General features: G+C 50.4%; 2 long non-coding RNA genes across 2 annotated transcripts in view; one reads left to right on the forward strand and one right to left on the reverse strand.

The window, feature by feature from the left end:
- The first annotated feature begins 1,056 nt into the window (after positions 1 to 1,056).
- Positions 1,057 to 7,438, forward strand: LOC139591959 (uncharacterized). Its single transcript, XR_011679816.1, has 2 exons — positions 1,057 to 1,179; positions 3,477 to 7,438. It is a non-coding gene; the product is annotated as an uncharacterized lncRNA (long non-coding RNA).
- Positions 7,439 to 14,758: 7,320 nt separating this feature from the next.
- Positions 14,759 to 24,839, reverse strand: part of LOC139592578 (uncharacterized) — a 40,722-nt gene continuing 30,641 nt past the window's right edge. Inside the window, exons 3-5 of the long non-coding RNA XR_011680044.1 lie at positions 22,199 to 22,343; positions 19,982 to 20,175; positions 14,759 to 14,981 (exon numbers count right to left, since the gene is read on the reverse strand). This is a non-coding gene — a long non-coding RNA (uncharacterized lncRNA). The remainder of the gene's footprint in view (positions 14,982 to 19,981; positions 20,176 to 22,198; positions 22,344 to 24,839) is intronic.

Below are 24,839 nucleotides of genomic sequence, written 5' to 3' on the forward strand. Positions count from 1 at the left end.
GGCAGGCTTCCTACCTTCTTATGCCACGTGTGGTTTTTTTGCTAGCCTGAAGCAGTTCTCACAACAGAATCAAATGTGTGAGAGGTCCATTCCCTGTCACCATCTGTAGGGATGTCCACAGTCAATTCCACGACCCTGTGAACTGAGACTAATAAATTGGGCATTTTTCTGGTCTCAGAATCAGAGTCTTAAGTCCTGTGGGTGGTTTTTTTTGTTTTGTTTTGGGTTTTTTCTGTGGTGGTGAAGGTGAGAAGGGCTCAGGGACAAAGTCCTCTGCTGCTGGCACTTGGACCCAGTCCCACCTGGCCAGGCCCAGGGCTGTGAAGCAGGGACTTGAGCCCTCTGTTTCGGGAGTGCAGAACGAGGCTCATCCAGGCCTTGAGCACAGAGGCCAAGTCCTGCATTTTGGGGTCCGGGGACAGAGCCCACAGGCCGGGCCGCCCCCGGAGGCGGCACCGCCCGGGACCCCCGGCAGACCCAGGCAGCGCTCGGCCCCCGCACCCCGGGCCACGGTCACGGCCCCGCCGCAGCGCTCCGGGCTCCGAGCGGTCCCCGGCGGGAGCAGCCGTCGGACGGGGCTCGCACAGCGCCGAGCGAGGCTCCCGGGACCGGGGGGAATAGGGGGGCGGGGCCACGGAGAGCGGGCACGGGGCACTGCGACGGTGCCACCGCCACCGTGGCCGGGGGTGGGGGGCAGAGCGCCGCTGCGGTGTGCCGGGCGGTGTCCCCTCTCCCCCGTCGGGCGGATCGAAGCGGCACCGGGCCCGGAATCGGTTTTGGGCCCAGGATAGCCGCGGGCACGAGGCGCTGCCGGGTGCGGGATCGAGGCCGTTCCCCGGTGCGGAGCCGCCGTGTGGAGCCGGGACCCCGCAGGGCGCCCTCTGGCGGACACGGAGAGCAGTGCGAGCGCGGCGCCCCCGCGTGGCGGGGGACAGCGGTGCGGGGGGCGGGGCCTCGAGCGATGCCCCCGCCCCTCACACATTTGCCGGCCGGGCACGGGTGGGCGGGGCCTGACAGAACGGGGGCGGTGTCAGGGGCGGGGCCAGCTCAGGTGCGCGGGGCCCCAGGGCGGCTGCGCGGGGCGGGGCCGAGGTGATTTAGACCCCGGAAATCGCTTCAGCCACCATTTGCTCACTCAGTGCACGGTGCAGACGGGAGCTCCCTGTGGGGACTCCGCAGGTAAGGCGCGGAAGCTTCGGCCTTTCCTTCTGTCTCTCTCTCTCTACCCCTCCTTCCTTCTCCGCGTATTCCCTTTCTTTCTCCCCCTTCCCTCTCGCCCTGAAACGCTCCTTTCCTCCTAAACCCGACACCCCCCCCCCCCCCCCCCCCCTTCCCGTCCGGTCCCTTGCCCGCTACTCCTTTCTATTCCTCGTCTCTCCACCGTCCCTCTTCTCCCCCCTCGGCCTTTCCCTTCCTCTCCCGCTTCCCTCCTCATTCCGACCCCTCTCCCTCCCCGTCCTCACCTCCCCCATCTCTCCTGTCTCCCCGTCCTCCCCTCTCCTCCTTTCCTCGCAGCCGCGGGGCTCGGGGTGCCGGGCAATAATAAAGCCCTGAGGGCCGGAGCCCGGCGCCCCTGCCCTTGCTGGGGTCCCCACACGGGGCCGGACCCGCTCTGCGGGTGCCCCCATTGCAGTCCAACACACCGCCCGACACCGCCGGGGCTCCGGCTTTCCCAACATCACACTGGGGGGGGGGGGGTCCTGGGGTGTGGGTAGATTAGGCTGGATCCCTCCTCCGGAGGGGGCCCTCCAGCCCCCCCCCCCCCCCCGCCTCCAGACCGGGGCCCGGGGGGAGGAGGGGCGGGTGGGGAAGCAAAGAGGGGCACGTTATTCTGTACGGTAAACACAAATTTAAAACAAACAAACAAAAAAAAGCCAACCACACGACTGTCCCCTGGGGCCCTGTCCCCGCCCCTCCCACCGGCCGGAGGAGTGCCGGGGAGTGGGCGGGGCCTGGAGGGGGAGTTACCCGTCAGGCCCGGCCCTCTCCCCGATTTCCTCCCCCGGGGAGACCCCCTCCTAATGAGGCGGCCCCTGTAACTCGGACCCCTCTCCCCAGGACGCCCCCAGTGTGATGTTGGGAAAACCGGAGCCCCGGCGGTGTCGGGTGGTGTGTTGGACTGCAATAGGGGCACCTGCAGAGCGCGTCCGGCCCCGCGTGGGGACCCCAGCGAGGGCAGGGGCGCCGAGCTCCAGCCCTCAGGGCTTTATTATTGCCCGGCACCCCGAGCCCCGCGGCTGTGAGGAAAGGAGGGGAGCGGGGAATGGAGAACGAGAATAGGGGAGCAGAGGAGTAGGTGAGGAGAAGGTGGGGGCAGGTCGGGGTGTGCAGGGTAGCAGGGGATGAGGCTGGGGGTAAGGCGGGATGGAGGAAGGAGCAGGATTGAGGGTAGATGGGGCGCCGCGACGGGGGAGGGGGGGGGGGGGGCGGGGAGGAGGGAGAAGGGGCAGGGGGGAACTCGGTTGGGGAGGGAAGGAAGAAGACGGAGAAATAAGGTGGGGTAGAGGAATGAAGTCGGGGTGGGGGTTGGGGGTGGCCGTGGGGGGGGGTGGAAAGGAGGGTTGAAAGGAGAAGTATACAGAACAAGAAATACAACAGAAAGAAAAAAAAAAAAAAAAAAGAAAAGTAGAGAAAACGTAGAGAAAAAGAGATATAGGCCCCGGCCAGTAGCAACTTGCCTTGACAAACACCGAGGAGCACATGGTTCCACCAGCCCCTCCCCGCGCCTTAAATCCCCTAAGGCCCCTCCCCGCGCAGCCGCACTGGGTTCCCTCGCACCTGTGCCGGCCCCGCCCCCGGGGCCCCCGCCTCCCCCCGCCCGCCCATAAATCCCGGCGGATCCGCACCTGTCCTGCTTTCTGTGGGGGGGGTGCTCATCTCGGGATGCGGTGGGAGCGTCGGTCTGAGTGCTGTGCAGAGATCCAGATTAGAGGCTGCTGCTGGTACTGAGCAGGGTCCAAGGTGCTCGGGTGGGGCCGGGATTAGGATTTAGGCCTAGGGATTCGGGTCCTGATCCTGCCCCTATTTGCTGGGGGAGCCAGGCTGCTTCTTCTTCCTTGGCAGGCAAGGTACAGGTGGGTGCTGGGGCCGGAGGATCGAGGTGGGACTGGGGCTAGGATCGGGACTGGGACCGGCATCGCCGTGGTCAGGAAGAGCTGCTTCGGCTGCAGCCAGTGCAGGGCTGGGTCCCACCAGGGCTCCAGGCATGCTACGGCTGTGGTGGTAGGGAGCTATTCCCTCAAAAATGCCACCTCACTCCCCCTGACATCCCCTCACGTTTTCCTACACAAACAGTTCTTGTATCCTCTCTAGATTACACCAGGTTTTCAGCTACATGAATGGTATCATCTATGCCCACTGCTCGTTATTCACCCAACCAAAATCAAGAGCAAATGTTGGCTGGGTTTAATAACAACTCAAAATAACTTTAAAGCAAAATAAATCACCTTTTTCTTCTGTGTTTTTTTTTCCTTCAGATGCTGGACTTACCTCTGAGTGTGCTGAGCTCTGGGTGGAGGGGACTGTCAGGCTGAATGGCTGTGAGTTTGTGTTCTTCTCACTGGGGCATCAGCAATTCCCCCAATTCCCTTTTCCCAGGCTGTTCCATGTGGCTGTGGTCAGGCTGTGGCAGCACAGGCAGACGCAGCTCTCAGCACTCCCTGCTCCAAACACAACTCTGGCCTCCATTGCAATCTGTCTCTGTTGGGAGGTTTTCTCTTAGAGAAATCAAAGAATTGCTCATGGCAATTTAGAGAATGAATTTCCACAAAGGGAAGTGAGGAATAAAATCCTGCTCTAGGAGCCCTTGGGATCTGCAGGGCTGGTTAGGGAAGGGGACATTTGCTCCCTGCAGTGCACACACACCCACCTGCAGCGCCCAGCACAGCCTGCCAGCTGGGCTCTGCCAGCCCCTCTCTGAGCACCCTCCCTGTGCTGCTCCCTCTCAGTGCCTTTGGCAATCCAACCCTGAGCCTGAGCAGCCCAAAGCTCTGTCTGGCAGCCCAGGGACAAAGGGACACTCCCAGGGATGAGGCACATTCCCAGCAAACGCTCCCAGCAGGGCACAGAGGCACCCGTGGAGCTCCTGTGTGGGGCTGGCAGGAGGGCACAGCCCCCAGCTGGGCTGGCAGTGGCAGTGACAGCAGCAAAGTGCCACGGTCTGGTGGCACAACACAGACACCAAGGCCAGCAATGCTAATGGGAGGTGCACAATTAATTCTGCTCCCTGTGCTGCCCCATTCCAGCAGGAAAGCTCCAGGGGGGATGGAAACTCCTCCCCCTTCCCCCCAGCCCCAGATAAGCACTCCTCAGTTTCAAACACCCAGTTCTCACCTCCAGCCTGCTCCCGGGGCTGCTGCCACATTCCTGACAAGGTGCCAAAGGCCACTTGGGACAGGGCTCCCTCTGTGTCTCAGGGCTTGGGGATGGCAGGGACCAGGCTGCTCCAGCAAGGACAGCCTGAAACCAGAGCAGATGTCCCAGGGTTAGCAATGGGCTGGGGACAGGAGTTCTGAAAACAGCCCCCAAAATGTTCTATGATCACACCCTTAAAATGGCTCCAAAGGGCAGCAGCTCCGGTGCCAGACCAGTACCTGCACGATTCCCTGTGCCAGCCCTGGCTCACTGAAAAACAAAACAAATCAACCATCACCCAGGCCTTGTTTGCACAATTCCTGATCCAAACCCTCACCTTTCCTGCCCAGCACTGAGGGAAATCTGACACAGCATTAATAAGTGACCTTTGCTGAGAGCAGCCATCATCACAGTCCTCCAGCCTTGGCAAGATTTTGCAGTGAATGGACCTAAATTCTAATCTTAACCTAAATTTCTGTCAGTTTTTGTTAGAAAGATACTGGACAGTAAATCATGTAACAGAATTTGAAAATTGCACAAGGAATAACAAGGCCCAGAGCAAACCCAACCACCCCCATCACTGCTGCACCCCAATTTTGGGAGAAATGCTGATATCATCTCTAAATACTCCCCTTCCCTCCCACTCAGTCCTTCACTGCACATCCCTGGAGAGGATTGACTCCATCTTTTGTTGCTCTCCAGCCCAAAGCCCACTTCTCACAGACACAAACTAAGCAAGCCTAAGGCATTGTTCCCAGCAGCAGATGCCATTCCTGAACTCCCATTTCCCTGGATTCTAAGCACTTGCAGGAAACTCACCTCAGCCCAGAGACTGTTCTGCTTTCCCAGAGGGAAATACAGCCTGATGGGATGGGCCACAGCTCTGGCACCACATTGCCCTTGTTCCTGCTGACCTGGAAAGCCACAGGTAAACCCAGTCCCTCAGAGCCCATCCCTGGGCACCAGGAGAGCTGGAGCTGTTCCCAGATGCCAGGGCCCTGCAGGGCTGTGCTGACACGAGCACAGGCTGACCACTGTGCCCAGCACCATCCCTCATTCTCCTCCCATTGCTCCCAAATCCTCCCAGCCCTGCCCCTGCATCTGTGCCAGGGCCAGTGCCTGCCCCCAGCCCGAGCAGAGGCTGTCACCCAGCCCTGCACCGGCTGCCAGCCCTGGCAGAGCTGGGAATGGACTGAGAGCTCCCGAACCCCCAGAGCAGTCCTTGGGTGCACAGATAATGCCCAACCTGCCCCTCAGGGCACAGCCAACACCACAACTCCAGCATCCCCAGGGAACTCTGGCATTTGTTTCTTCACCTCTGCCCTTCTCCAGCAGACACAGCTGGGGCTGGGCTGTCAGCAATGGCATTCTCATGGCAGTTAATCCCAGCAGAGAGGAAAAGAGGAGCCCTGTGTCCCTCTGACTCACCCCACAGCAGGGGCAGGACCAGAGCCCTCCAGCGCAGACCCTTGGTGCTGAGGCCTCTTGCCTTTGGCTGCTTAAACACCAAAGCTTTTGGCAAAGATGGGAGGAGTTTGATGATTTTTCCTGCCCTGAAAGAGAGGAGAAAAAGAAAATTAAATCCACTGTGGAAGTCAAAGGATCCTAGCTCTCATACTTCTGCTCTGATTGCTCACTATGGGGTTTTATCCATGAGAGGTGACACCAATTCAAACATAAACGTGTCCTTTTCCAGCACTTTTATTCCTGACTATTTCAGACATTGAAAGGATGCTCATTTTTCTTATTGCATTCTTTGCCCAATTTTAACAGAACCATTTTTATCCCAGACCCCATGTGTCAGCCATTCCATCCTTTATCATTGGACTTTGCACAAAGGAAGGGACACCCAGGATGCTGCATCACAAGAAATCCCAAAGAGAATCCCCTCCAAAACCTCACAGAGAAAGGGTTTTTGCTTTTGGGACACAAGAAAGGCCTTTGACCATTTGCATCCACGTGGAAAGCCCACACTGAGCACTTGGTTTTAAAGATGTTGCACTTGAAGTTACAGACATGGAATTGCCTTGGGATTTGGCATTTCCTGCACCCACACAAACACATTCAAGGAATTAAGTGCAGAGTCCTGAAGTTTGGTTATTCCAATGCTGTTTTGGTAGTGCCACTTGACACACCAAAATCCACAGCAACACTTCAAAAAATGAAAAGCAACTTTCACCCCCACATCCCCCTTCCTTTCAATTTTGCAGTTTTGGGGTCCTCTTAAGAACAGGTTAAAGAGAAGAAGAAGAAAAGCCCAGGACCTACTACCAGCTAGTGCACCAGCCACCTGTTTTCCATAGATTCTTACAGCTGATGGCTTTTCTAAGAAAGCTTCAGCTCAACCTTATCACAATCACCTGGCAGCACTCACTATTAGCCCCAAAGGCCAGTGCACATCTGTGTGCTACCTCAGGAAGCTCAGTCGCTCTCTGTGGGACAAAACCTGGTTTGGGCCCAAGAGCTGACTCTGCTCCCTGCGAGCTGAACTATCCAGCTGTAGGATGCAGCTGGATGCTGAAGGGCAGAGTGTGTAACCCTCTGTGAAAGCCAGGCTCCAAAGGCAGCCCTTGATGCCCCAGCAGTGCTGCTGGAAGCGCTGGCAGCACTTGGCACAGATGGGATGGAGCCTTCCCACAGCTCTGTCCCCTGGCACCGAGGGTGGCACAGCAGAGAGGCCGATGGAAGTAAAACAAACGCTGGATTTCAATGGACGCTGATGGGACTGAAAGCCCCAGCCCAGAGCTGCTCCCTGCCCAGCACAGGAGCTCCCAGTGCTGCTGCAGGGCACAGGCTCTGAGGGAACCCTGCAGCTGGGACAGGAACGCAGCAACAACAATTCCCAGGCACAAAGAGATCCCCACCTGCTCCAACAACTGAACCTCTGTGGCTCAGCCTCACGGGGTGTCCCTGCTCCAGGCAGGATGAGCCACACAGCCCCCGAGGCTGGGCTCACCCCCTGCCCTACCAGCAGAAAACAAGGGGTTCATGAAGCTTTGGGGACACCTTCTGTCCCCAGAGTGCTTTGACAAAACATCCAGCAGTGTGGATCTTTAATAAAGACAGCTTGTACCTATCCTTGCAACAGACTCACCGATGTTATTTCCTCAAAGTCTCTGTTTTAAAATATTTTGCTATTACAAGTGTTTAAACAAGACTGACCATGAGCCCTGCACCCTTGCTATGGTCCAAGCCCTAAGGAAGAGCTGGATATCCTCACACTCATCCAATCTGAGGGAGCTGCTGCAGCATTTAAAACATTTCAAAACCACCCCTGCCCTGAGGGTGTCCAGCCCTGGGAGGTGCCTGGGTGCCAGCCCAGCATTAGAGATGGGACATCAGGAGACCGAGCAGACAACACCCACTGCAGCCTCTGCACTCTCAGCACTCCAGCTGCACCATCCTCATTGCTCAGGGACTCTCAGCTCTGTTTCCAGGACTCCCATAGGGAAACTGAGGGCCCTTCCCAGATGCAAATCCCCAAAGAGCCACTGCTCTCCTCTCCACCCACCCTCCTGCTCCAACTTTTACCCCTTTGATAGCCACCACCCCACCCAGGACACAGAAGGAGGCTCTCAGGTGCCAACTGAGACCCAAATCGTTCCAGGTGGCTCAGGAAATAAATACAAACAAACTCGTCCCTTCTAGGGTAACAAAATGTCTTGGTGCCCAGTTCCTGTTTCCTAAGGCAAAACACACGGATCAGGGAAAAATGGCAAGTCCCAAACCCAATAAAACCTGGTTTTGCATCGGTTTCCATCAGGACTGTTCAGGTTTCCCACTGCCCCTCAGCTGCAGCCACAGGAGCAGCTTCTCTCTGGGACCCAGGGGGGTGGGCACAGGGACACCCATCCCGCTGCTTCCTGGAAAACAGAGCCCAGAAATATAAATAACAAATGCAGTTATTGCCTTTGGCATTTATCTATTAGCTCTGGCACGGTATTATTGACCACAAAAATCCTGAGAGGGTAAAATCTGTAACTACTGCTCTTGATAAAGTATAATCTGTCAGTTCGTGTATGCACTACATAGCTTTTATAAATAGCAGTGTAATAGATACTATTTTAGACTGCAGCATAATAGAGACTGCGAAATGTTAAAATGCTTTTACATGCAAGTAACTCAGAAAATGGTGTCAGATAATTAGGTGATTTCCCACATTTGGGGACAATCTTATCTGAAACACAAGATAACAGAAACAGAAATCAGAGCACTGAAAAAAAGAAAAAACGTATTGACCCTCGTTATCAAATAACGAGGGAGTGAAAATAAAACAGGATGGCACCACAGGAAGAAATAAAGTATATTGGTTTAATCCACAAGATGGCACGAAGGTTAAAACCAAGCAAAAGAACATCTAAACTCAAAGGACTCTTTGAATATGTATAAACTGTAATGAATATGCATACACCACTGCAATGTAACACAATATAGAGAACACGGTTTAAGGTAACCGGGTGCTCCCGGCAAACAGCCAAGCACCTCAGCGCTGCCTTTTATCCCTTAACAAACGTGTAAAAATTCTAAAGAGTGAACTTTGTTTCTCACACAATAAAGCCCTGTCCCCGCAGCTGGGACGAGCCCCAGCTTTATCCCACGGAACACGATCCCAGAGAGCCGCAAGGCCCGGGACAGACCCGTCCCACCCCCAGCGGGTCCCACGCAGCAGCGCCCAAAGCAGCCCCGGCCCCCTGTGGGTGCCCCGGCCCCGGTGCCCCCGGCCCAGCTCCCTCCCCTCCGGCCGCTCACCTGAGGGCACCGCCCGCTGCCTCCCGGCGCTGCTGCCGAGCCAAGGGCATTGTCCCCGCTCCTGGCCCAAAGGCCGCGTTCTGCGCTGCAGGGCGCACTCCGGGGGACGCGGGGCCGGGCAGGGACAGGGTGACCCGGGCTGAGGCGGCTGTCCCAGCGCTCTGTCCCCTCACGGGGCTCAGGCTGGGGAGGGGGGCCCCGCCACCGACCGCCATTGCACCGCGGAGCAGAGTCAGGTACGGCCGAAGAGCCGAGTGTGGCCGAGTGGAGCCGACAACGGCCGAGTGGAGCCGACAACAGCCGAGTGTGGCCGATAACAGCCGAGCGTACCCGAAGGGCCGACTCTGGCCGGGATTTGCCGAATCGATCCGAGCTAAGCTGAGGTGAACTGAACGGAACGGGACGGAACCGCGTTCAGCCGAACCGAACTAGATAAGCCCAACCGAACTAGATAAGCCGAACCAACGCGAGATCAGCCGAACCAACCTGAACATTACGGGGTCGCTCACTCACCCATCTCTCAGTGTGGGCAGGCACCCTCAGCTCCAAGGAGCTGTGCAGAGCGAGCGCTTGGTCCCTTGGGAAGCTCGGAGTGATCAGCCCCAGGGACAGGAAAGTACAGACAAATGCCACGGTCAGCCCTGAGAATTCAGGAGGATTCAGAGCCAGTGGCCTAGAACCTGCCACAATTATATCTACAATTGCAATGTAATTACGGTGTGACAGTGCAAGGCTGGAGCTCAGCCATTCCACCGGGGCTGGGGACATTACTGAGGGGGTTTTGTGTCAGTCTGATGGGCCTGAGCAGCATCAAGAACTAAAAGGAAATTTTACAGAAATGTTTTGAGACGGATTGCCCCAAAAACTTGGGCTGCTTCTAGGGGGACAAAAGATTGAAAAAGATTTCTGTTGAATTCCTGTCAGAGAGTCCAGACCCACTGGTTCAGCTATGGAAGGGACGGATATGATGCACCACAGAAAGAGACAAAACCAGAAAGGTAAAAAGGTCTATCTCCCATCCTTCCCCAAATACGCTCCAAGGAAAAAGTTTCAGACAATGAAATAACAAAGAACTGGTTCCTACCTCTGGAGTTCAGTCCTACATTTTGTCCAAGTGCTGAGTGGGATGAGTGGCAGTGCTGTGCAGCCCTCATCAGTGGAGACTCACCCTTAAAAGCTGCCACACATCAGGTGGCACCGGGCACATCTGCAGGAGCAAGGTCTGGCACAGAGCTGGTCTGGAAAAGGAATCACCCTGAGCACAGGAGACAGGAGCTGCCTGAGCAGACCTGCTGTGCCTGGGCTCCTGCCTCTGTGGGCACATCCATGGCCTCGTGCTGCAGAGGACTTGGATGGGTGCCATTGCAGACATTGGCTTAAATGGTGTCATGTGCTTATCCATATGGGGGACTGCATCTACATCCCTGGAATAAAAGCATTGGCATATAAATTCTGTTTTGTAGGAGGGTAACTATATACTGAAGTCACACAAGCACGTAAAACTTACACTGTTCACAGAAAAAAAAGGGAGCACTGCCATTACTGTCAATAATACAGAACATGAGAATATGCACCTCCCCTGTCAACATCTAAAGGTCAGAGCATTTCCATCCTGGAAGTGCTTCCCAGATGGATCCTCTGAAGATTTATAGAAGCATGCTGAAGTAAAATACAAGCTAAACATATTTGGAGTGAGAGGACAAAAGAAGGAACTAAGACAATTATTCCAGCTGAGCCTCATCTAGTGTCAATTCTGGGTCTTAGGTAGATCTGGAGGAGCCCCGTTTCTGCTGCAATCCTCTTTCTGCACGGCCTGACGTGGTGTTCTGTGGCTGCCTGGAAACTCTGCTCCTTCTGGGCTTTGACTGAAACACTGCACAGTGTGCAAGGCAGCAGAGACTCATCCCGAGACTTCAAGACTTCTGAGTTATTCCTGTTCAGCTGGAAGCTGACATTCCTCTGACAGGCAGCTCCTACCTGCTCTATGCTCACAGCTTTTCAGTTTCCCATCTTAGGAACACAGAGCAGAACAATGCTCTTTTCTTTTTCCTGGCTTGTGTTCTTTGTTGATTTGTGAAAACATCTCTCGGGATAGTCAATAACTTCTGGCTTTGTATTGCAGGCACAGTTTTTCTCCTGGTATCAGCTCCTTCAAAGCCTGAAAGATTAACTTTTTTTTTCCCTCACTTGCTAACTTCATGGAGGTCGCCTTCCTGCTACTCAATTAGATTGCATTTTTGCCATGTTGGATAGACAGGAATAGAAAGGAAAGAAAGCAGAAAGAGCCCCCAAACGTGCTACTGTTTCCCATTTTTGGCACTTCACATTGCAAAGAAATCAATCAATTCCCATAACTCCCATTGTGGCAACACCAAAAATCTGAGGTTCATCTAAGCTCCACTGAATGAGAATTAGAAACAGGGAGTTTAATTTTAATGCAATTTTAGGATTGAGACATAGGTTGAACTTACATGAATCTGATTGTTTTCAAGTTCCCTGATGCATGAGCCTTGACTTTTCACGTGACACGAAAAGCTATGATTGATCTTTACTTCTTTATTTTGCCCTTCAGCCAATTAGGTACTATGAGCTCCAAATTCCAGAACTGCAGCTTTTTGCCTTAATTTAGGGTCAACAAAATTATGCTGCAGCCTCTGACTGTTTAGTAGAGGTTACTACATGAAATGAATGACACAAGTGCACAGGCAGAGTGAGATAAAGGCGAATCAAAACATTTCATCTACAACTTCTTCCCTTTTACAAATCATCTTGGAAGAATGCAAATCACCCTGCACTGCAGCTCACTTGTCTCTCAGCTTCTGCCTCATTAAACAGCGTTGTGTCCCTTGAAGTCTCTTCCAGTTTCTTACGCTTTTCACTCTTGCTTCCTTCCTTCCTTCCTTGCCCCTGTGTCTGCTAGAACACCACTCTCCTGCTCCATTACTCTCCCTGACAGACTCCTGCCTGCAGCTTTGGCAGAGCTCTGCTTTTTGTTGTAGGTCCTGTGATCTGTTTTGGTGCCCAGGGTGTCAGCTTGTTCCTGACAGGACAGATCTGATGGAAGTGAAGATCTCTGCTCCCTGACTTCCTCATGTAAACAACTCAAACTCTGCCTGTGGAGGGACTGGGAGCCAGACCTTCCTCTCCTTTTTCCTTCACTGTGCACGAAGGAATGTGGGCGCTGACTCCCAGAGATGGGGAGAGAGGGACAGGTTTATATCAGAGCAAAGAAGAGTAAGGTGGGAGGAGAGACTTTTCCTGTCTGACCGTGGCTGGACCCTGTGAGAGCGCTTGCTATCAAAACATTTCCATCTCTGATGAGTCTGAAATTATTCAGCCCAGAAAAGTGGCTGTGATTTACCTCTAAATGTGGCAAAATATTTTAAATACAGGGCAAAAGCCTGTCTGCTCTTTTTATTGCATAGAAAAAAGCAGCATGAACAGATAAAATGCTCAGGCAGCAGATGAGAGCAGACAGAGCCAATAAAAAGAGAAATAAAGAAGGTGTTTTAGTGTGCTCTGTGGGTGGGTGAATGGTGTCTCTGGGATCTCTCCCCACCTCCCAGTGCCCAGGCTGGGTGCCCAGCAGCCCTGTCTGTAATTGCTGCCTTGTGCTTGCTGAGCAGCTCCAGACAGAGGAACGGGGCAATGGCCTCTGGAAAAGCCCTGCAGTGGCCGAGTAAAGCCCAACACTGAGCTCCCTGACAGGGCTGTAACCACTGCAGAAGGAATCACAGCACATTAGGGCTGATCCCAGGACATGCAGCACGCCCTCCATAAAATCAGCCAGGTACCAGCCCCTTGTGAGTGCAGGCAGATGAGTGGCACAGGAAAAGGTCACGGGGATTATGCAGAGTAAGAGATTTTCTGGGCCCAGGATCATCAGATAGTTCAGACTCAGCCCCTGTACAACACATGGGCAGTGACCCCACCCTGTGGCCCTGGAGTCCCTCAGAAATGGGCAATCAGACACTGCCTTTAGAGTGGTGCTTTGGGGATAAAATGTGCACTGTTACCTCATGCTGAACCAATTCAGAAAGTTTTGAAGATCCCTTTGTCTGTCTTGAGACAGTGAAATACTCCAGGGAATATGCAGGAACGACTTGATGTGTTTAGGCCTTACTGAAAAGGAAGAGCCCTGGGAACCAGGAATGCTGATTGTTAAAAGGAGCACCAGGACTCACTGCAGAATTGATTTGTCCTTCCTGAGATCAGTCTTCAAGTGGTGACCCATCATCCTCAGGAGGACATCCTGCCCAAAGAGAGGGAAAAGGAAAAGGGATTTTTCTGATTTTTCTGAATGGCTACTCTAAGTTTTAACAAAAGCATGATCACATAAAAGGAGAAATACCAAGAGAGTAGGGAACGTTCTGGGGGGAAAAGAGAAGAGATTGAGCATTCCAGGCCAGACACCGTCAGAACAGACTTGGCCACCAAGTTCCGCTGCAACTGCAGCAGTTGAATTTGCTGGATAAAATCTACTGTGCAGGAAAAATCTCTTCCCACAGACTTCTGACAGAGCTTGTGTTTTGCGAAGGACAAACCCCCAGACCCTGCAATATGCACTGCACATACATTATACACGGATTTTGTAAACCTATTTCAGACCAACACGGAGGAGCAACAGCTTTGGAACCCGAAGCACCAAAAGAGAGCAATTTGCACAGCAGCCTGCTGCACTGAAGAGACTGCACAGCCTGGGCATGGCCCAGCTGCAAGTGCCCCCATGCTGCTGAATGCCACTGTGAACTCAAACCCAAGCCAACAGTCAGGACTTGCCTTCTTAATTCCTCCTCTTGGGAGTGCACCCATTCATCACTTCTAGGTTGTGACAACGGATTTTCATATTAAGGAAGCACTTGCTTCCTAATAGGAGTTATATTAAAAAGATTAACTTGGGGTACCTTTAAAATATTTATATTATCACACAATAATTTATTATCCTACACATTCATTACTGATATCAAAAGACAGAGAAGAGATTGATGAAGAATTAGATTGGTCCAGCAGAATCCAGTGACTGCATTTCCAAGTCCCACTTGAAGGTTATGGCTGTTGACATTAATCCACCTGATTTGATCTAGTGTGGAATTTTGGCCTCTGTGCAGCAGCAAAGCCCTTGGCAAGGCAGGTTTTACCCTGTTGTGCAGCAGCACCTCAGGTGAGATGAGGTTGCTGTAACATGAGCTCGAGTTTACTGCTGCCTGAGAGCCCAGCCCGCGTCCCTGTCCCCGAGGGCTGCAGTGACACCCAGGAGCTGGATTTGCTGGGGCAGCTCTTCTGGAACTGTGCCAAAGGTGGGGCTTGTCAGAGCTCTGGGATGTACTTCCATAAGTGCAAAAAGAAAGGAGGGCTTTACAGACCTAGGCACTGGGGAACAGTGCTGGGAGCAAACAGCCATTAATGCAATCCATCATTTATCACCCAGGAAGAATTTGTACAGACAGACACTAACCTAACTCGTGTTTCACTGCTTTTTTTCCTTTTCCACAAGGAGTGAGGCAAATCTAAATCTGGTTTGGCTGCCAGATGTGAAGAGAAGCTCTGAAATGCTGGGTTTGTGCACGGGTTTGCTCACAGACTGCAGGCTGTGCACTGGCTCTGAGCTCACTTCAGGGCTCTGCTCACTGGTTCCCTACAAACACCCCAGCTTCTCAAAGTGCCACTGCAGCAGCCAGAATGTCTCAGTCAGTCAGTAAATCCAAGCTGAGAAATAAATATCCATACTCACAATTGCAGAAGGGGTTTGGGGCATTTTCTGATTGTCTGAGGAACTTAGAAACTCTTGGTAATTCTCCCATTCCTGGCAGGGATCTCAGAAATGAGGAAGGGCTCTTCACAAGTCATTGACAGGTGCAAGGCTTTCCTTTGGCAGGTCTCTGAAATAAAGCACAAGTCAGGTTTGGTGGGAAGCAGTTTCTGTGATTTACAAAGCAATATTTAATATTAAAGCAGAACATGAAACTCCTCGTGTTTCTTGAGCTGTCAGATGGAAAAATTCTGACTGAGCTCTACTGAAACAGAAGGTTTTGACCATTTTGTAACACCTTTGATGCTTCTAAAGGAGAACAGATCTTGAAATGACAACTTAGATGTTTTACATCTAATATTCAGGAACATTTTTATATAAAAACATCTAAAAATCAAAGATCCCTTAGTAACTACTGAAAGGATTTGGCATTTTTCATTAATTCTCCAATTAAAAAAAAAAAAAGTCAACTCAACCAGTCATGAATTCTCTGCAAAAGGAATGTTTTCTGGTGTCTGTAAATAGCACTTCAGTGCACAACAGTGCTTAAGAGTTTCCAGCAGTCTTGGAACATGGTAATCTTTTTTCCTCACATATTAAGATAAACACATACTGAAGTATTTATAAGGGTATATATGTGTTTGTGTGTGTGTGTGCTGCTGTGCCAGATTTAACAGGCATTCAGCAGCCAGCCACAGCACATTTTGTGACCTCACACCTCCACTCAAAGCAGGAAATCTCATTTGACCTCACTCCTGTCTAACACAGTTATATCCTAATGATCAAAATGTGAGGGAAAACTTGGACAAGTAGGAGAGGAAGACAAACAAAGACATTCTTTGAAATAGCCCTGTAGGATAAAGGCAGCAGTTCAGCTGCCTGATAATTGCCTTGCCATGGGAGATGTTGTGAGTGAGGGATTTGTTTGGGCTGTGTCTCACCTGGGAGCTCCGTGGATGATCTGAAATTTAGAACAAAACCTCCCAGACTGGGAAGGTGATTCCAGTGACCTGTGCTGGTGAGAGGATGGTTTAACATCAGCATCCAATTCCCTGCCACAAACCAGGAGGACACATCACCCCAATCCCAAAAGTGAAAATCTCCACTGGCAGGAGAAGGTGTTCTGTGCTATAAAAAAATTCCCTTGTCAAATGGCTCCTGCTGAAAGGATGCCAGGAAAATTCAATGCAGTGTAAACAGAACATGGACTGGGAGTCCCTCACTGTGGGTTTGGTTTACCTGGATGGGTTCCAGGGAAAAATAATAGAACACAACACGGTGTATGGATACATCAGCCTGCTGCACTTAGCGCATCTTGCATGGAGTAATTAAAAACCAGCCCCTTGTAAATTATGCAGCAGGAGTTTTGTACTGCAGGAATTAAAGTGCAGTTTCACACACTTTTATAATCCTTGCTTTCCCAGTACCGAGAATCTGACAGCACTAAGTCAAAGAAAGATGAGGAGATCTCAAATCCTTGTTTTGTTTCCAAGGTGGGCCTCCTGTGCACAGAGTTGTTGGGAACTGGGCTGCTACTGCTTGGTAGTGAGCTGATGTTAGCAGAGCAAACAAAAATATCCACCAGAAATAACTTTCCATGTCTGTTTTTAGCACCTGCCACCTGGGGGTGCTCAACCTTGTGCTCTGTGTCTTGTGCTCAGACACAGAAAGTCTCCCCTCCCTTCCTCCCTGTCTTTGATATCAGTGCAGCTGCACCGACTCTGTGATCTCTGAGCTGGACAGAGAGCAGTGAGGGAAGAGCCATTCCTTGGGAGTACAGTTCCAGTTGAAGTGTGGGCGCCTGTCCAGCCACTCACCCCGTGTGAGCTCCGTGAGAGTCACGGAGACTCTGGGTGGGAATCCAGGTGGGATCCCACCCGTTGGGAATGTGCTGCACTCCTGAGAGGAGACAAAACAAACCCAAAGCCCTGCCAGCCTTGGAAAAGCATTCCCATCGTGGCATCATCTTCTAGATAAAATAAATCATAGCCTATCTTTTTGCAAATTGACCTGTGAGTTCCTGGCAGCAAATCAATAGGATACAAATGAAAAATAACAAGGCAATAACAACACTGTGTATTATCCCAGGCCCCAGATGAAAGCCTGGGGAACGATCAATATGATAAAGATTCAGCACTGCTGCTCACTTACAAAGGAATGGCAAAGTAACAGACTCATTTCAGAAGGCAGCTGTAAAACACACCAAACCCACCTGCCATGAGATGCAAAGAAAATCCCAAATATAAATACTTCCTTGTTGGTTTGTCTCTTTCCTCTCCCCCAGACTTCCATTAATTGGACTGGAATTTAAGGGAGCAATTTTTTGTCCTTGTTGGGAGGAAAAGCAAGGAAGGGAAAAAATCATCCATTTATCCTTAGCCCAAAAGCTCAAAGACAAAAACTCACTTGCCTACCACAGGAAAAAAATTCATGGAATTTGAACATGAAATGGGGGAGGTTTTCCCCCAGCACCTCTGTGCACTTTGTTCATCTCTGATTTGAATGTCAGTTTTAATTGCCAGTGGGCACAGCACACAGAGACAGCCATGCTTAGGGGGATGGCCCACATGTGGCACCTCCCTGCAGGCTCACAGGGAATCATTTCTAGTGCCAGCTACAGGGCTGGCTGGGGCACAAGGCAACAGAGCCAACCCTAAGGCCAAGGACTGACTGAGCAATTGATACCCAGTGGTGTTTGTTTCTCATTGTCAGTTTGCAACCTGCTCTTTGGACAAGCAGCACAGCACAGACTTCCCAAGGTTAGATAGTTCAAGGAGAGGGGATGAAGGAAGAACTGAGGGAGAAGAGGCAAACCCACGGAGGACACCAACTCTGCAAACAGCCCTGCCCATTCAGCCTGTGCTCCTGCCAGAACAAGCTGAGCAGCTGCCTCAGGCATTGCTCTTAGGATCTATCCAATGCTACCTTACTGGGCAAGGTTTTATAAATGAGAGCATGAAAAGATGATGGCAACTTGTGCTAGAATTCCCAGAACTATGTAAAATAACTTCCACAACCAATGCAAAGTGGCACATGGCAGCTACCCTTCCATCTCACTTAGATTTTCATTCTGGATCACCAAGGGCAGGGTGAAAATAAAATGCCTTTCCTGAAAGGCAGCCAAAAGCCAACATTTTTGAATTCCAGTTTATGTTCAGAGCTTTATCACAATTTCACATGAATAACAATTTCATACAAATAAGTTCTTTGCATAGAAATTTCCACAATTGCTTCAGGGTGCATTTAAAGTCATTTATCTCCATATGGGTGCACTGCTCTAAGAACTTTAAGACTCAACTCAATATGAATCCACAGTTTGTGGTTACAAGGACAGAGCAGAGATCCTCACACAGCTTCAGCCCCAAGACAGGCACCACCCATGGGGTGACAGGGGACAGTCCCCTCCTGATCCCATAAAACCACAAGCACTGAAGTTACTGTGCCCTTCCAAGTGAAGGGTGCGAGTCCCAGCGGATGTGATGGCTTCCAGTTCCTGTGGCACATCAGCCAAGGGAGGTGTTGGAAAGTACTGCTGCAAGGCTCTCTCTGTCAGGGTGTTGTCCCACCTTAATTCTGGGCATTTTTAGCCAACTCTGCTTGCATGGAGTTTTTTACCCTTTACAGTGTCTGTCTCTCTCTGTCTTTTAAACAGCATTTGTTGCAAATCAGAACCAACACAGAACTGAAAAATCTCACTTTGGGGATTATCTAAAAAAAACAATCAAAATTCTTTCTAGAAATCAGATGAAGTTTTTCAGACAGCTGCAGTTCCCAGCTGTTTGCAGCATTTAGGGAAAGAAACTCAGAGGCCTTTTCCCAGATGTGCCGAAGTGATTTCTGCATTATTCAGTCCTGCTGTTCTCCCTTAGCAGCTGTCACTGTCAAACCTGAAGGGATGAGTCTAAGGGGATGCTCCTTCTGAGCCCACAGAACAGTCCCTTTTCCATGCCCATGGCACTGTCAGGAGTGCACTGAGACACCCAGGGAGCAGCAGCAGCAGCTGTTCCCATACCCTGCTGGGCAGCAATGCACCCACAGCAGTGCCAGCAGCAGCCACTGCTGAGCCCTGTGCCAGCCCCTGCTGTCCCTCAGCATCCCCTTCTCGCAGGGAAATCTGCCCCAATGCCTCTGGGAGAAGGCTTGGCTGGGAGGAATCCGCTGGCACCTCTTCCAGTGGTAGTGACTCGGTTTCCATTTTAAACACCCAGGAAAAGATATCCTACGAATACTCTTTTCTACAGCCAGGGCTGCTTATTACCTTGAATGCTAAATCAGAGCCATATATATTTTCAAAGACCAAAAATCAACTCTCTTCCTCTGCCATAAAGCTAAACAGAATTCTGCTCTCTGTTTCCAAGTAGGCTGGTAAATCACACAAAGTATTTTTTTACTGTTTTTTAGCTGCTGTCCCTTGTTTTCTATGGCTCATGGGCTCTAGGAGCAGCCTGAGCTCAATGACACAGGCAGGCAAACACTACACAGCCCTCACTGAGAAGAAAGAATTAATTTTGAAATTTCCTATAGGATTTGTAATTATCAGAACCTGATTCCTACAGCTGAGGTATCTCAGACCTCAGGTATCCCATTTCAGGAGCCATAATGCTTTCATTCAAGCGGAACAGTTTCTTAATCTTGATTTTTTGTGCTCAGGTGTTTATATTAAAAGCCTACTTAGTCATAATGTGGAGGAAAACAGGGATAATTCCAATCAAACATCTAAACTCAAGGAAAGTCAGAGGGGGGGGAAAAAAAAAAGACATGTCAAAGCCAACAGGGAGTGAAATATTTGTGATCAGTCCTCAGCCTTCCTGATTTTAGGAGAGGACACAAAACCAAAGGGTAAAAATACACCACATGTAAGCAAACAGCTGCCTACTCTAGTTAAACAGTGTGGAAGGAAACATTTTCTTGCTTCACAGTGTGCCTTCCTTTCCACTGATAAAGTGGAGCTCTGGAAGACCACATGGTGATCTGCTGGTCCAAAGTGCTTTAAAAGTAGAACCCACACTACTGTCCTAAAATTAAATACAGCTTCTTCTTGCCAGTATCCATTCAACCTTTTGTGTAAGAAAAATGGGAATATGTTGGTTGGATCTTCAGACCCCTGCCCTCAGAAAGGAACATTGATACCTTGAGCACAGAGCTGACAATTAACCTGTAGATATTCTCCCGAGGTAGGAGGGGACCATCCTGGCTGCAGCCCAAATCAGGATCTCACCACAGCAGAGGGGATGGATCTGTGGAGAGCTGGGAGCCCCAAGGAGAGCCATAAAGCAGCATCTCCACGTGGAATACCACTTGTCAGCCTCACCCTTCTGAGGGAGCTGAAAAAAAAAAGGTCACGTTTAGATTAAGAAAATGGAAAAGGGAAGGGCAAGGGAAGATATTTTCTGAAACCATTTTGTATTTTCTCCTCAAACATAGGTGGAACAAAAGTGCTGTGTAAAAATCACAGTGTGAAACAAAGTCCCAGAAGAAGAGCTAAAGGCTGTGCCTCCCTTCCTCTAATTTATGGCCAGAGTTATTCAGAGTGCAGACACTTAATCCCTAATGTAAACCTGCAGGCAACATTATTTATCTTCAGGAAAACCTGAAGGCTAATGCAATTCTAACTGGGATTTTTGTCTTTTCATTGTGTGGGGTGGGAAGGAAAGATGGATTAAATTGCTTTCTGCAGATATCAATATGGAGTTTAAGGAGGTGGAGGGGCTGGGATTCCTTGGAATGACTCAAGTGCACATTTGCTGTCTCCAGTGAAAGGAGTTTACAATGGACAATGACAGAAATACGATCCCATCGTGTTGGGTCTGTGGCATTTGGACTTGTTTAGTGAGGCACCTAAAGGAGGCATTTCTTCAAAGCAGGGTGTGAAGCAACAGCTGAAAGAACCAAGTGTATGTGTGCAAGAGTAGAGGGCTTTCCTACCTAAGGGTGATTTTATGCCACAAACAAATGTTCATGGTCATAATGAAAATGACTCTGCATTCCTTCATAGTTATCACATTAGATAGTTTTCATCCTTCTTAATGAAAAAACTATTAATAAGAATGAAATTGGCCTCTAAAGCATTTCATCACTGCTTCCAGGAAAATGGATCAAGGGCTGGTTCTCATTATTTTTTCAAACTGAGAAGAATACATTTTAATGAGGCTGCTTTAAGCTTTACTCCCTGTCCTTCTTCTGTCTGGCTTCTGCCATTCCATCCCACGGCATTTCTGTGCTGAGGTCACAGCTGCCTTAGCAATATTAAAATATGTGATGCATGCAGGCCTGAAACACACGTGATCCTCCCTTAGAACAAGTTTAAATTTTAAACTTGTTGGAATGCATGATCCGAGTACCTGGAACAGCTTTCTCAATAACCTTTCCACAAGAAAACGGAATTAAAAACACCCAGTGGGAACAATTCCAGCTCCAATCAATTTGCTTCTGATCACGAAGTTTGACAGTGTGTGACTGGTGCTGGCACCTTGTGCTGCCCAGGGCGAGCAGCCTCCAAAGGCACGAGTCCCCCGGCCTCTGCCAGGGCTCCATCCACATCCCAGAGAGACACGGGGCTGGTCCCAGGCAAACGGGGCCCTGGGATGGCAGCTGACCTTGGGAGCGCAGGGACACCCGCAGCCCACAGCACCTTCAGTCCCAGGCACCTGCTCCTGCAGCTGCTTCTGAGGCTAAACGTGAATTCTCCTTTTCATGGTCCTAAAATGCAGCCTTTTCCCAGAGGTAAAGAGAGGCAAGGGTCGCGCTTAGGTTCACACCCTCCACTTGCAGTGCCTGCTGCACCCAGGCCTTGATATCAATGATCTTTCCCTCTGCTCATGGTGCAGTATCCTGCCAGCACCATTTTCCATGCCATTCACTTCTTCTCCTTTCCCTTTGCCAACGCCAGCTTCTCTACTGCATTAGGTAAAATTCATTCATCCTCACTTTAAAGGTTCTCTGTCCTTCACTCCCCATTCATTACCTCTCACATGGGATCCAGGGAAGGACCTGGGCACCCCTGCAGCACCCTGGGACAGCAGCCAGCCATTTATCCCCTGTGCTTGGGCTCTCCTCCATGCCTTTGGCACAGGGGCATGCACAGATGGCCCTGGAGCCAGGGCTGAGGCACTAAACCCCTTGGAGGGGACACAATCTCCTGTCCCAGGCCTGAGAAGTGATGTGCACAAAGTACCCACGGCCCTTCTGAGCTAAATAACAGAAGGAAATAAAGAACTGGGAAATGAAGGAGAAGAGAGGACAAGCAATAAGCAAATATCCCCTGATTTCTGCAGAAAATGTTACCCCAGTGCCACTGGGCACTGATGGATGAGAGGAGTAGGGCAAAGCAGGAGGATTTTTCCAAACCTTTGGCAGCCATCCATTGTCCAGAGCTGGGAATGACACCCTTGGTGCAGCTCCTGAGGCCGGGGCTCTCTGAGCCACCCACGCAGAAGATGGATCCTCAAACAGCAGGCACAGGTGACGAGGTAAGGAGCCCAGCACATCATGCCTAAGAGATAAATGGATCCATCTGTCAGCAGTTACTTCACAAGTGAATTGCTCCCAGTTATGCTAGGAACAGCTTTTAATGAAACACGGATCTAAAGTACCACAGAGAGGAGGAAAATGTGCCAAGGAAATTCCTGATATAATGGAAATTGAAAAGAGCACTGGATTCTGCTGTTATAATTGCAAAGAGAAGGGAGGGTTTGATAGAGGTGACAGTGGAACAGCTTTTGGGGTATTATTTGGCTGGGACAGCAATCTTCTCATCATGTGTCCAGCCTGTCCCCAGAGGTCATTTTCAAGGTGCATGCTGAGATGAGAAATAGCAGTGGTGTGTGACAATCTCTGATGGCTGCAGAGAAATGTTCATTGTGCTGCCTTCCTGCCACAGAAGGGACAGCCACGTGTCAGATGGTGGGGAGGGTGTCAGTGAAACACTGGAGTTTGGGTAGTCTGAACTGAAATCCTTCACAAAGCCCACACCCAGCCCTTTCTCTTATGACAGCAAGTCAATGAACCCATATCAAGGGGCAGGCAAATATTCCCCCCCGCCCAGTTTCTTTTGGGTTTTGGTGTGAGAGATGTGGATTGCACAGGTGGCCCCAGAGCTGCTGCCCACAGCCCTGAGGGAGTGTGACACATTCCTTTGGGCTCCAAATCTCTTGGAGCTCTCCCCACAGCCTGGCTGCTGGAACACACCACGCTTGTTTGGCAGGCACCAAACTGTGCCTCAGTTGGTGCTGTAGCCCCAGAGAGGGGGTTCAATAATGCTGAATTTAAAGTGATTAGAAACAGCATTACTGTCACAAGGACACAAATACTGAATTACTGCATCTCTTTGAGATGGGCTGAATTATGAGTAGTGCTTCACTAACTGATTTATGCTGGAAATCCACATTTACAAATTACATTCACCAATAAACTCGGCTTCGGTGTGGCACAGAAGTTATTGCTGTTACCTGGGAAATGTTTTCTGCTTTGGCTTTTGTTCCTGGGCATGCTGCACACCAAACAATGAACTTCCCACATCAAACAGCTTCCTTGAAACATCTGCTGCCAGAAAGTTTGTCTGGAACTTGCAATGATGGATGAATTTTTGACAGGTAATTGCAATTCAGATCAGATGCAGACAGATTTAGTACCCAGAAGCTCCCAGTTTATTAAGATCACCACTGATTTATTCAAGCACCCCCCTCTCTTTTCAGCACCATTCAGAAATGAATCACTTGGCTGCGGTGCTCAGGGCTCATCCAGCTGCTCATAACACAGAACGCATCAGCTCAGCCCAACTTTGTCAACCTCTCAGCACTTCTGAAGGACCCATCACCACAGCACCCAGACACCACCAAACCTGACATCTGTATTTAGTGTACACCAGAGAAATCCAACCATTTGGATCAGTTACATGCTGTTCATCACGCCTATGGAAATTATGTTTCTGTGACACAGAAATATAAATATAAAGCTGGGCTGTGCCAGCTTTAGACAAAGGAAACTTGCATTCACCTCCTTAGGTTCCAGACAAAAGGACAGATCACACCCAGACATCTGATTTTAAATCCACGTTGGTTTGAATAATGTTATTGGCACATGGCACTTCTACCAGTCCTCAGTGAAGTAAGCAAAGATTCACTGTAGGTCTGTACTCAGCTCTGGCTGTTCCCAGACAGATTTCCATCAAACCTTTTGGAAAGTCAGACATTCACTTTCATTGCAACTCACATCTGTTCCCATAAAGAATTAGTTATGCATGGATAGCAGCCATATGACCTCCAGCTAATTTTCTTACACCTTTCCCAGACTAAACAGAGCTAGGGAAGTGTGGGACATGCTTGGAAAAGAGCCATAGAAGGTTGAGGTGAAATGAGCACGGCAAATGCAGACACTTAAAGCACTTCTACTGGATTTAACCCAGAACTGGCATTGCAGTTCTTTCAGAATGGCCACTGAAGTGGCTCAAGGAGAAGAATGGCAGAAGGAAACAGATGATATTGTGCCTTGAAAATAACCTAAAACCCCACACCTGCCAGCAGCTGCTCTGAGACCCCAGCATTTCCTCCTGCTGTGGGCACAAGCAGACATCCAAAGCCAAGTGGGACAGAGCAGTGGTGCTCCTTTGAGTCCTGTTCCACCTGCCAGTTACTTCCAGCCCCCAGGGACTTTCTCAGCCAGATGCAATTCCTTGCATTTACTGTCAGAGGTAAGTACCATTAGGCTCATTGTGGATACAAGTGTCTGCTCCAATTTGTTTGTCACTTAAAGTCTATTTGGGATGCTGCTCTTGCCTTAAGCCATTGAGTGTTTCTTTTATTATTCCATATGCCAGTAAGTGGAATAACTTCAAGCAGGAACCTGAAGGCTCCTTTGTCTCCTTTGAAGCAGGCAGCACAGCCTCTTGCTGAAAACAACAACCAGACTTGTTTTAGCAGTGACTCTCAGACTAGTTTAGCTCTCTGCTGGAGGGAGCAGTGCCCACACCAACGCTCTTCGTGTGCCTGAC

Source organism: Agelaius tricolor, unplaced genomic scaffold, assembly GCF_023055355.1.
Source record: "Agelaius tricolor isolate 1412-34295 unplaced genomic scaffold, bAgeTri1.0.p SCAF_8, whole genome shotgun sequence".
Lineage (NCBI taxonomy): Eukaryota > Metazoa > Chordata > Aves > Passeriformes > Icteridae > Agelaius > Agelaius tricolor.